Consider the following 13,340-nt stretch of genomic DNA (forward strand, 5'->3'; position numbering starts at 1 on the left):
TAATGTCCTCACACAGAATTGTGTTGACCTTTGTACTTGAGACTTTATCTAGAACTTCTGTTAACTTATCGAAAAAAGTGTCCACATTACCACTGGGAGATCTATACAAACACAAAATTATTAATTTCTTGGTGATATCAAGCCCTGTTAATTCAACAGCTGATATTTCGAAGTGTTTCTCTTCACTTATGGTACTGAGGTCATGTCTTGATTTGAACTGTGTTCCTTTTCTGATACAAATGCATGATCCTCCACCCCTTGAAGTAGTTCTGCGGTAAGAGTTTGCCTTTTCATACAATGATAATACTACATGTTGGATTTCTGTGTCTCTACACCAGTGCTCAGTAATACAAACTACTGTGCAGTTCAAAGATTGGAGCTCTTCTAATTGTTGTATTTTATTTTTTATTGATTGCATGTTTTGATGGAGGATTGTCAAGTCTGTGAAATTCCCCATGTTACTCTTTCCAATGGTTTGTTTTTCTTTGTGACATCTAGTATATATGATGTTTGAGGTGTTAGAATCTGTCTTGTGAGTGATTGTTTCAGTATTTTTTAAAGTGCTGGAGGTACTCTTTAGGCAGGGGAACCCGTTGTCTGGATTTATCCTAAAGAGACCTACTTTTTCTACCTATGACAACAGATATTTGACCATGTGTGGCCCGAGATCCACCCCATATACTTTCATGAATCAGCTGTACCAATCTTCCCTTCCCAGTCCTGTTTAGGTGTAGGCCGTGCCTAGTGAAACCCCATGTGTTGATAGTCCCCATGGGCACCAGAGAAACATGAGCGAAGTTGGCTGTCCTCAGAGCCATCCCTAACCCCACACTGATTCGCCTCACAGCTCCATCAAGGTGTGGTTGATCATGACGCCAGAACAGCTCAAGAAAGTGTACGTTGGTGCCATGGGTCAGAGAAGCTATCTTGTCCAGGTCACCGCCTATGTCATATGTGCCATCCCTGTCCAAACTGTTTGCCACCCCACACATCGTCCTCTTTTGTAAAGTCCTTACATAAAGACCCTAGGTCCTCTATCACATGACTTAGCTCTGCATTAGGGTTGAAGATACTGGTGGCCTGAATATACTGGTGGCCTGCTACGCTGCCCCTAAACTTTCCTGTAACTGAAGGCCTACACCTCGCCCATGGCTACTACCTAGTAGCAGCACTTTCTTCTTCCTAACACTTTGTACATTCCTAGGCTTCTTGGCCTTGGTTGAAGTGTGCTGCACCTTTCCTGCTCCTCGTTCTACCTGAGGCTCTTCTCCACTTAACTCTGGCAGTGGTAGATACATGTTTTCTGTGTTGATGATAAAACTGTCAGATTGCATTCTCTTCCTTCCTATCCTCCTACCAGCTACCAGTTCCTAAGCACCCTCCTCCCCCCTATCTCCCTTGATCCTTATGAGTTCCTTTCTAGCTTCCTCCGACAGTGCCTGAAGGGCACAGATTTTCCTTTCCTGTTCCCCAATCAAAATGTTCCTACTGCATACTCTGCCTTTCCAGGAGAGAGCCTCTTCTGTTCTCCCAACATTCTCCACACTGCATCACCCCCCCCCCCCCCCCACAGTGAAAGTATTTCCTACAAGATTGGCAAAAAATCCCTCTTCTCACTACACTATAACAGCTCCCACATTTCTCACTCTGTAGGTATTATGGTATCCTGTTTAGAATGTTACTACAAGTTTTGCTGATTTTCTTAGAGTTTTGACAATATCTATTGACGCCACATTTAGTTGTAATTTTTCAGCTGTTCCTGAAGATGGAACTGTTGCCCTAAACCTGCTTGTGCTCTCATTTTATTGGAAAACAAAATTTAATACATCTTGTGTGATTGATATCATAAATTATTAATCATGGATAATTTATAAAATAGTTGTGGACATTCTATCAAGAAAAACATGTGTCAAATTATGCCTAATAGGGACGTGGGGTCATACTATTCATATTTCTTTTACTTCGCACGTTAGTGAGTATTAGTGCTGATGTGGATCTTGGCAAGTGGTATTTAGTGCATGAGGTTGTACCTAAGTACATTTCAGCTGTGCTTAGACAGGCTAGTGAATATATTTGTAGTATTGGCGAATTATGATTTGGCAATGAGAGTAGGGACTTGTATAAAAAGAAGAAGGATGCAAATTGGAGATAATACTTATCACACCTTGCGTTAAGAGCTGCTTTGAGTGCAAACCTTTTTGGTGTTGTATATAGGTATATTATTAATCAAATGCTAATATTTAAGGAAGAATTAGACGCCAAACATGAACGCAAGTTTCGGGAGCTGTAGGCTGGTCAAAAGCTACCACACCAAGAAGGTATCTGTTCCCATTTCCCCCCTTTCGTATTCTACCTCAGCGTACAAAATCGCACCAATACACGGTGTTCAGGCCGGAAATTAGATCTGATACACAATGGGATCTCACTTAATAACCAAAAAAAGGTTTACACCGATGGTTGTTTTGACAGATACATAGTACAGGAAGCGTTGGAAGCATAGCAGAAAACTAAGGAAAGAAACAGCACTGAAACAGCGTGCACATATTCGTGAAAGAGTAGTGAATACCCTGATGTCTGAATTGTCACCGCAGATCACTTCTGTACTATTCCTCCTTGGTCCTATAATTCATCGATTCTACTAAAGTTTTCATTTTCCTACAGACAACAGTTCGATTGCCATTCACCAATATCCCTCACTCTGAGAAATTATGTAACCTTTAGTTCTGACCCTCCAACTAACATCTCTTGTAATAAGGTAATTTCCCTACCAACACTCCAACAAAATCTCTGTCACTCCCTGCACTGTCTGAATGTTTCAATTTGTTAATTATTTCCTAACTGTATCCTTTCACATTTTCCTGTAATACTCTGGGGCTGTTTGAAAAGCTTCCATTATTTCGCTATGTCTATCCTTGGAGCAGTAGTCATCCAAGAATAGTGTCTAAGTTCCTTCAATATTTGTCTCCATTTTGATCTTTTTATTTTTAAGCTTGCACTGCTTATTCTCGACGTACTGTTTTCAGACTATTCATCTGTAACTTGGCTTCCAACTTTAACTTCTAACCCTATTTACAACAGAAATTGAATTTATTTCCCTAATGAGATCGCAAAATTTGTAGTAAAGCTTACTATTATTATATGTTTGCATTATTGAAAATGACCCCAAGAAATTTTTGTTTTAGAGTTCTTTTTTAAATCAGTCATCGTTTTCACAGCTTCAGAAGCGGTCTCTTTAATTTCTTCCACTTTTGCCTCATTCTTCCTACTACGCACCTGGAAAAGCTGATTAGTCACTCACTACTTTGGCTTTCCCTTGTTTACCCTCAATAGCGCCGACCGCTGTGGCCGAGCGATTCCAAGCGCTACAGCCTGGAACCGCGTGACCGCTACGGTCGCAGGTTCGAATCATGCCTCCGGCATGGATGTGTGTGATGTCCCTAGGTTAGTTAGGTTTAAGTAGTTCTAAGTTCTAGGGGACTGATGACCTCAGCTGTTAAGTCCCATAGTGCTCAGAGCCATTTGAACCATTTGAACTTCAATAGCTTGGTCTTAAGTGATTTTATACAAGCGTTCTACTTCTTCGTTTCTAATACTTCCCGACTCTTCTTGGTATGGAAATATTCTAAGTTTAACTTTTTCTGGTGTTTGATCTACGTTTAGTTAGTTTGTCAAACGGTGCATCCACTTCTTTTTGTGATTCATCTACCATTTTTCTATTTGCTTTTGCCTCTTTGCTAACAGTTTCTATCTGTATATCCACTTCTTTGTGTGATTCTTCCATTTTTCTTAACATTCTCTTCCGCCCTTCTGTCAATGCCTCCGTCATCAGTAACACCACTTCGAACATCGTTTCGATCGCCTTATTGCAGACGCAAGAAAAACAAAACGAACAGACAAACACGGAAGTGACACTCAGTAAATTCCGAAATTCGTACTCAAAGACTGTCAGATTTCGTCAAGATAGCATTAAAACAACGCTGCCTTCTCACCACACGGCGGCCTGTGTGATGTAACAGGAACCTCTCGAACATTAATCTTACCAAAAGTGACCGTTTTATCTCACGTACATATGTTTGGAGATAATGGAAATCAAGAATATTTAACTTTTCTCGGGATTAATCGAATATTACACCTATACAGATCGCAATAACTTTTGTTCTCTACCATACATGCAAGCAAGGCTCAGAAAATCACAGGATGAGGAGTACTGAATGAATGTAAAAATCAAAACATCCCCCCTACCAAAGTAATTCACTAACAGGAAAACATCAACTATTCGTGATTCGCTGCTGCCAGCTAGCTTAATGATGGACACTGCAAACGCGTGTTTTTTACCAACATCTGAAATTATCAATATTAAAATTGGCACAAAAACTAAGGCAAATGCAGAAAATAACACTTGCATGCAACGCAATAAACACGTAGGCAATAAAAGCGAAAAAACACTGAGGTCTCAAGTACCACTGATAAAACAGTAGTTATTTGCAGTAATGAGGGCAGTATCAGAAAATATGATTGGCAAGTTCTAACACTGCAGCAGGACGTTAGTAAATGATGGGGACTTCAGTTGTGAGAAATGCGGTGATAATGAGAGAGTAATACAGCTAGAGCAGAAATCATAGCTTTATTGCAAAATGCTTTGCGACAATAGCCAGCGAGGGTTAAGCTTTTATAACATATGCAAAGTCATCCTCCAGTTAGCTGGAACTGTCGGCGTGTAATCATCGTCCGCGTTGATGAATCACAATCCAGTCGCGCACAGTCCAGTAATTATCGCCGTCGTGCGAATCATCTTGATCGTTGCCATCCGTTTGTGGATGCAGCGGGACAGCGCGATGTTTGAAGAATCATCTCGATTAGTTTATCTACAAGCGGCAACGCAAATAAGACACTTCGTGAAATTACCACACAAAGTATTCAGAAATCGTTACATTTGTTATCCGTTTGTAGTCACAGTTTTGAATTTACTGTTTCCCGTTCGATCACGATTTGGAACGTTTAAAAATATCACAATCCGTAGTAAGAAAGTACATTAATGTATTTATAACTCGATTTAACAAACCGCGGTACGAGCCATGTAAGTGTGTGCGCGTGTGTCTTGTTTTATGGTTATCACGTGTGATGAAATACGAAATTAAAGGGATTTATTCAGGATTCGGGATACAAACACAGCAAGAAAGCAAGTCCTACAAGGTGAACTGACCAATTGTTGTCGCAGTTTGACTACGGCGAACGGTTCGAGCGTGACCTTGAGCGCCATGATTGGATGAAACCAGCTCCAGCCCCTGAAGTGTCAATTATTAAGTAATATTAATCAGACTATAAAAATGACAACTAAGTTGCTGTTCTGGCTGCTGTAACGCACAGTCCTGAGGTGAGTGTACAACGCACTGTACGCGGTTGTGGATAAGCCGTAGAAGTGTGTGGACAGTTTTGCACAGGGATACGTTTCATTCATATCTCACTCCACCAAGACCTGTAGTGGAATGACCTTGGATCCCACATGGACACATCGTAGATTTAAGATCAATGTTCCGGATATCAGTTGAGCGAGAGTAATAGCGCGTTGAAGTAGAGACACTTAACTTATCACAGTTTTGGATTCCAGAAGGGTTGCTCGACTGAGAATTCTATTTATGAATTCGCTCATTAAATAGTACAAAGCTTAAATAAAAATATATCGCCAATTGGTATTTTTTGTGATCTTTCTAAGGCGTTTGATTGTATGGATCATATTACTCTCTTAGAATAGGTGCCTTTATCCACTGCCCGTTTGAATCATACTGAACAAACAGAATGGAAAAGTTTGTGCTGAATAATTCAGTGTCGGAAAGGTAGAAAATTTTAGAAACTGGGGGAAAAAAATTACACAAGGAGTCCCACAGCTTTCAATTTTGAGTCCACCGCTACTCCTTACGTAGGTGAATGACCTTCCACTTAACATTCAAAAAGAAAAATTGGTATATTTTCCAAATGATACTAGCGTTATAATCAATTCCGATAGAGAGAAATCAATAGGAGAGTTGGAAAATGTTATCTTCCAAGCAATTATTAAGTGGTTTTCTGAAGATGGACTGTCACTAAGTTCTGAATAAACACGCTAAATTCAACTCTGCACAATAGATAGAGTCATACCAACAAATGACATAGCGCATGAGGAGGAATCAGTAAATAGGCTAGAATACTTCAAAATTTTGGGTGTACATATAGATGAAAACTTGAACTGGAAGAAGCGTGCTACTGAGCTTCTCAAAGAATTAGTTCAGCTACTTTTGCTCTTCGTATAATTGCTGACCTTGTAAACAAACGTATCAGACTCATGACATATTTTGCATATTTCCACTCAATAATGTCTCACGGAATAATTTGGTGGGATCACTTAGAACGTAAGTGTTGATTGCACACATGCGAACAATAAGAATAATACATCATTTCTACCCACGGACATCATGTAGATACCTCTACAAGGAGCTAGGCATTTTAATTGTGCCGTCACAGTACATATATTCGCTAGTAAAATTCGTCATAAATAATCCATCACAATTTGAGAAGAGCAGTGATGTACATACCTACATCACTAGTAGGAACAATGATCCTTACTACCCATTGTTAAAGCTGTCAGTGGCTCAGAGAGGAGTTCAATATGCAGCAACAAAAATATTTGATCATTTGCTCAGTAACATAAAATGTCTGACAGTTAGCGAAGCAAGTTTTAAATCTAATTCGAAATCATTTCTCCTGAACACTTCTATTCCATTGACGAAATTCAACTTAAAAACTAATATCCAGTAAAAATGTGTAGTTGCATAATTAGTACTAAAAATAACAAATAACAATGCGTTAATTAATGTTAACACTAATCATGTATGTGTACCCTGTAAACTGGCTCGTTCCACAACATTTCGATAAAAGAATCGTTCAGATGATCTCTGTAACATGTAACTAACTGACTAAGTGCATTAACGTATTTCTAGTTCAGTTTGACACTCCGGATTCGCACTGCAACTAGATACAGTAACGCAAAGATTCATGCGGGTTAGCAGTTTGCTTCTTATAAGTTTTAAGATTAATCACCTGAATGTCAATCCACGATGAATAGTTGCATTACGCCATTTCTTATTCATTCTAGTAGTCTGCAGTAAACAGCATACAGTTAGTGGCATGTGCACTCGATACTACACATGCACATTCATATCTCCAAATTGTAGTTCAGACTGATGCCCGAATATCAATTCGGAATGAGAAGCAATGAGACACGTTTGATTATTAGTTCCTTTGTCCACAGTACACACCATAATCAAAACGCTTATCACGGATAAAACAGTTTTTTTAACATCGGCCAAAACGCACCACTCCAAAACACACGTCGCACAAAAATCATCACCTTTCTCGCTCTCCAGACTTTTTGCTGGCGCACCTATGTCGACATATTTCTATAGCTCGACACAACTCACTTGGCGTTACACCGAGTTCAACAATTCACAGTTTCGTACAAAATTACAACTTCACAATGTCATGTTCGTGGGTAATAATTTAAAGTAACATGTTAATAAGCATGCAAACGTACATTAGGGGAAAAAAAACAACAAAAAAAGCAGTTCCATGCATGGCAGTTTATCTACATCTACATTACATTTACGTGGATACTCTGCAAAACACACTTAAGTGCCTGGCAAAGGGTTCATCGAATCACCTTCACAATTATTCTCTGTTATTCCACTCTCGGAAAAAAAAAACAAAACACCTCTATCTTTCCGTGCGAGCTCTGATTTCCCTTATTTTATTATAATGACCGTTTCTCCCTATGGAAGTAGGAGTCAACAAAATTTTGTTTCACACTCGGAGGAGAAAGTTGATAACTGAAATTTCGCAAGAAAATCCCGCCGCAACGAGAAACGTCTTCATTATAACGATGTGCATCCCAATCCTGTATCATGTCCGTGACACTCTAACATCTATTTCTCGATAATACAAAACGTCCTGCTCTTCTTTCAACTGTCTCGATGTACTCCGTTAATCCTATCTGGTAAGGATTCTACATCGTGCAGCAGTACTCCGAGAAGAGGACGGACAAGCGTTGGTAGGCAGTCTCTTTAATAGATCTGTTACATCCTCTAAGCGTTACGCCAATAAAACGCAGTCTTTGGTTCGCCTTCCACATAACATTCAAGTTTTCCTAATTGCAATTACTAGATATTTAGTTGAATTTACGGCCTTTAGATTTATTTGATTTGCCGTATAACTGAAGTTTAACGGGGGGAGGGTGTGGGGAGGGATGGGGGGGGGGGGGGTTAACTGGGGGCCGAACCGCACAATAAGACAATAACCGTGGGTTCGGTGTGGGGCGGCGGTGGGGTGGGTGGACTGCTGTGGCCCGTTGTAGGGTTGTGCACCACTGAAGGCTACGGTGGGACGAAGCCTCTCCGTCGATTCTAGGACCCCGGTTCAATACACACACAATATATCGATAAACAAAATGTCGTAACAAAGTAATTCGGAACTGCGCTATCGAAAGGGCACGTAAGATTTCGCTTCAAGAGTGAGTTTGTTCTTAACGGGATCCAACCGACGCTTTCGTCGACAATGGGCGTCGCGTGAAAGATACGATGAGCGGTGTTTGTTTGAGGTGACTCCAGCTGTACATTGCAAAACTGAAATTGGAAATACCTCGCGGAATACGAGAGACGACGTGACGACTCTTAGAGAGGCACCCGGTACTGAAATTAGCGTCCTCTTTCTGGATAGAGTTGAGAAGCTATAATCGTTGTGAAACAAATTTTTGCTCTCACAAGACGAGTGAGTGTAATGCTCATTATTTTTTGTGAATTCTTAATATACCCGATTGTTAAGTTTAGCCATTGTACACAACAATAACGCTGTCACAGTGAAAACAACAAGTTGCCATTTGTACCAGGTTGTATTTATTATTAGAGGTTCGCTTAACCGTGGAAAAGCTAAACAACTGAGATTACACATACCTGTTTCCCCTAATGCCTGACAAAAACCAGAATGAAAATTAACAGAGAGCGAAGTTCTGTAAAGCTCAATTCAAATTAGAAAATGACACTAACATTGTAGGGAGGTATCAAAAAGTGTAGAAGACTATGCGGAGAAAACGCAACAAAATCTGTTTAAGTTGCGAAGGAATCGGCATAGAAATAATTCGATGGTGAAGGTTGAAAATTTGTGCCAGACCGGGACTCGAGTCTGGATATGCCTCCTAACCGCCACGGCCATGCTGAAACGCTTCCCGTACTCCCCCCAGCTTCTCAACTTGTCACACGCCAAGTAGCGTGCACTGTCCATTCGCCTTCCTGCTCGCCGCAAGTCCTGTATTCCCGCAAAGAGTTTCAACCCTTTGGGCGCAATGAAGTAATCAAGACAGTCACGCCTACTGATGAACTATATACAGGGTGGCAGTCACGCCTACTGATGAACTGTATACAGGGTGGCACCTCATATGTTTGCGAAAAGAAATAGACTGTGAAACATGCAACTGGCCAGGGAGGCACCCACGTCAGGCGCTCGCGCAATGGGCAGGAATGCATAATCCACCACTTTCAGCACAAACTTACGATTATTTACATGGCACATGTGTGTGTGTTTTTTTTTTCAACAGAAGTGAAAACGGGAGGTGGCTGACTTGTCTTCACTGTTCTAAACTTAACACACTCTGAAATATTAGACTTCATAGGACGGCAACGGCGCTGCTGTTTCTGCCCTATTGCAGTGGGCAAAACCTGCCTGCACTGTCCTGCAACCTGCCGTAAACAGATCACTATCAGTACGCACTTTCTGCCTACACTGTCCAATCTACGGGTGTCTCCTGCTCGGACCACCTGTAATGCTGTCGGTATCAGACAGGAAAATATACTGTGACGGATTTCACGTACATTTCGGACAGTGCTTTTCCTGTTGCAATATCTGCGATCTTCCCGTTGATATTCCGGTCTTCAGTAATGAATAAAAACTAGATATGTTGTTAATTTATTGCGAATGTCACAGAAATGAAACCACAGTCGTAACAGATTGGCGGCGTTCTTTCCCATCGTACCAGTTCGAAAATCTGCACAAGTCTCACGGAAATAGGCAGCTGTGCACCCAGAAAGCATCAACGTAGAAACATAGAAACTCAGAAACTATAATTAAAATTACTTGCGAGTCAACGTTAGTCGCATGCCACTGCAGTGTTGCTACATCGCCTGCCGGCTACCGCTCGATTACAGCTGCCACAGAAACTCGGCGTGTCAGTTCATAAATTTTTGATTAAACTCAGCAATAAAAAAAATTCGCTATCCCTCCCGAGTTTCGAATCTACGACCTTCCAGATGAGAAGTTACTGCGCTATCCACTACGTTGCGTCACTACTATGCTTCATGTTATTACATGTATGGCTCATATTCCTGTAGTAACGCTGAAATGCAGCTTTCAGAAATTTGTCTTCACGTAATGTCGTGCGAATAATTGTGTATGTGGTGCTGAATCGCTTCTTGCACAGAATGATCCAGTAGAGTTTGGTTGGTGCTGTGTATGAAACGCGTGTATATATATATATATATATATATGTATATATATATATATATATATATATATATATATATATATATATATATATATATATAGTCGTGTATGTGAGTGTGTGCGTGTGTGTCTTGTTTTATGGTTATCATGTGTGATGAAATACGAAATTAAAGGGATTTATTCAGGATTCGGGATACAAACACAGCAAGAAAGCAAGTCCTACAAGGTGAACTGACCAATTGTTGTCGCAGTTTGACTACGGCGAACGGTTCGAGCGTGACCTTGAGCGCCCTGATTGGATGAAAACAGCTCCAGCCCCTGAAGTGTCAATTATTAAGTAATATTAATCAGACTATAAAAATGACAACTAAGTTGTTGTTCTGGCTGCTGTAACGCACAGTCCTGAGGTGAGTGTACAACGCACTGTACACGGTTGTGGATAAGCCGTAGTAGTGTGTGGACAGTTTTGCACAGGGATACGTTTCATTCATATCTCACTCCACCAAGACCTGTAGTGGAATGACCTTGGATCCCACATGGAATACTGTCGTTTTACCCTTCAGCAATCGTAAGACCATCCTGACATCCTACACGGTACGTTGTTTACGGATGAAGGATCGTTCACAAATCGTCGTCATGTGAATCTGCGAAACATGCACTACTGGTCCGTGTTGAGACACCACTGGCTTCGCGTGATTGCTCATCAACGACTGTGGGATATCAGTGTTCGGAGCGCATCATTCGTACCCATATTGAAGGTCCCTACTTTTATCAGAGGACGTTAACTGGACGGCGGTATGTATCATTTCTGCGAGACACTCTACGCCGTCTCATGGAGGACGTGAGACCGGAAACGCGTCTATCAGTGATTTCCAGTATGGATGGATGCACCGCACACTGCACATTTGTTTCCTCGGAAATTTTGGATGCAATGTTTCCAAATATACTGACAGGAAAAAAATCCCAGCATCAGAAACCAGTTGTGCGAGATAAACTAAAGTTGATGGGCGTGTTTCTACATGTGAAAGATGAAATGTACACTCCTGGAAATGGAAAAAAGAACACATTGACACCGGTGTGTCAGACCCACCATACTTGCTCCGGACACTGCGAGAGGGCTGTACAAGCAATGATCACACGCACGGCACAGCGGACACACCAGGAACCGCGGTGTTGGCCGTCGAATGGCGCTAGCTGCGCAGCATTTGTGCACCGCCGCCGTCAGTGTCAGCCAGTATGCCGTGGCATACGGAGCTCCATCGCAGTCTTTAACACTGGTAGCATGCCGCGACAGCGTGGACGTGAACCGTATGTGCAGTTGACGGACTTTGAGCGAGGGCGTATAGTGGGCATGCGGGAGGCCGGGTGGACGTACCGCCGAATTGCTCAACACGTGGGGCGTGAGGTCTCCACAGTACATCGATGTTGTCGCCAGTGGTCGGCGGAAGGTGCACGTGCCCGTCGACCTGGGACCGGACCGCAGCGAAGCACGGATGCACGCCAAGACCGTAGGATCCTACGCAGTGCCGTAGGGGACCGCACCGCCACTTCCCAGCAAATTAGGGACACTGTTGCTCCTGGGGTATCGGCGAGGACCATTCGCAACCGTCTCCATGAAGCTGGGCTACGGTCCCGCACACCGTTAGGCCGTCTTCCGCTCACGCGCCAACATCGTGCAGCCCGCCTCCAGTGGTGTCGCGACAGGCGTGAATGGAGGGACGAATGGAGACGTGTCGTCTTCAGCGATGAGAGTCGCTTCTGCCTTGGTGCCAATGATGGTCGTATGCGTGTTTGGCGCCGGGCAGGTGAGCGCCACAATCAGGACTGCATACGACCGAGGCACACAGGGCCAACACCCGGCATCATGGTGTGGGGAGCGATCTCCTACACTGGCCGTACACCACTGGTGATCGTCGAGGGGACACTGAATAGTGCACGGTACATCCAAACCGTCATCGAACCCATCGTTCTACCATTCCTAGACGGGCAAGGGAACTTGCTGTTCCAACAGGACAATGCACGTCCGCATGTATCCCGTGCCACCCAACGTGCTCTAGAAGGTGTAAGTCAACTACCCTGGCCAGCAAGATCTCCGGATCTGTCCCCCATTGAGCATGTGTGGGACTGGATGAAGCGTCGTCTCACGCGGTCTGCACGTCCAGCACGAGCGCTGGTCCAACTGAGGCGCCAGGTGGAAATGGCATGGCAAGCCGTTCCACAGGACTACATCCAGCATCTCTACGATCGTCTCCATGGGAGAATAGCAGCCTGCATTCCTGCGAAAGGTGGATATACACTGTACTAGTGCCGACATTGTGCATGCTCTGTTGCCTGTGTCTATGTGCCTGTGGTTCTGTCAGTGTGATCATGTGATGTATCTGACTCCAGGAATGTGTCAATAAAGTTTCCCCTTCCTGGGACAATGAATTCACGGTGTTCTTATTTCAATTTCCAGGAGTGTATTTCAATTTCGTGCCAGTCGCATAAGACTGGCGGTATGGCGCTAGTAGCGCCACTATGAGGAAAATCTGATTTGCTTTAAATATGCGCTTTAGCGGTCATGAGCGTCAGTAGGTTTGAGACTGGACGAAATGAGATGATGTTAGTCAAGAGCGCCATTAAGACGACGAAGACAGCGTTATCAGTAGGTCACTGAATTTGAACGAGGTCGCGTAATAGGGCTACGAGGATCTGGATGTTCCTTCCGCGATATTGCAGAAAGACTTGGCAGGAATGTAGCCACTGTATACGATTGCTGGCAGCGATGGTCACTGGGAGGTATGGTCGCAAGAAGCCCGGTCTCGGGACAGCCACGTGGC

The sequence above is a fragment of the Schistocerca nitens genome, chromosome 2 (assembly GCF_023898315.1).
Source record: "Schistocerca nitens isolate TAMUIC-IGC-003100 chromosome 2, iqSchNite1.1, whole genome shotgun sequence".
Taxonomy (NCBI): Eukaryota; Metazoa; Arthropoda; class Insecta; order Orthoptera; family Acrididae; genus Schistocerca; species Schistocerca nitens.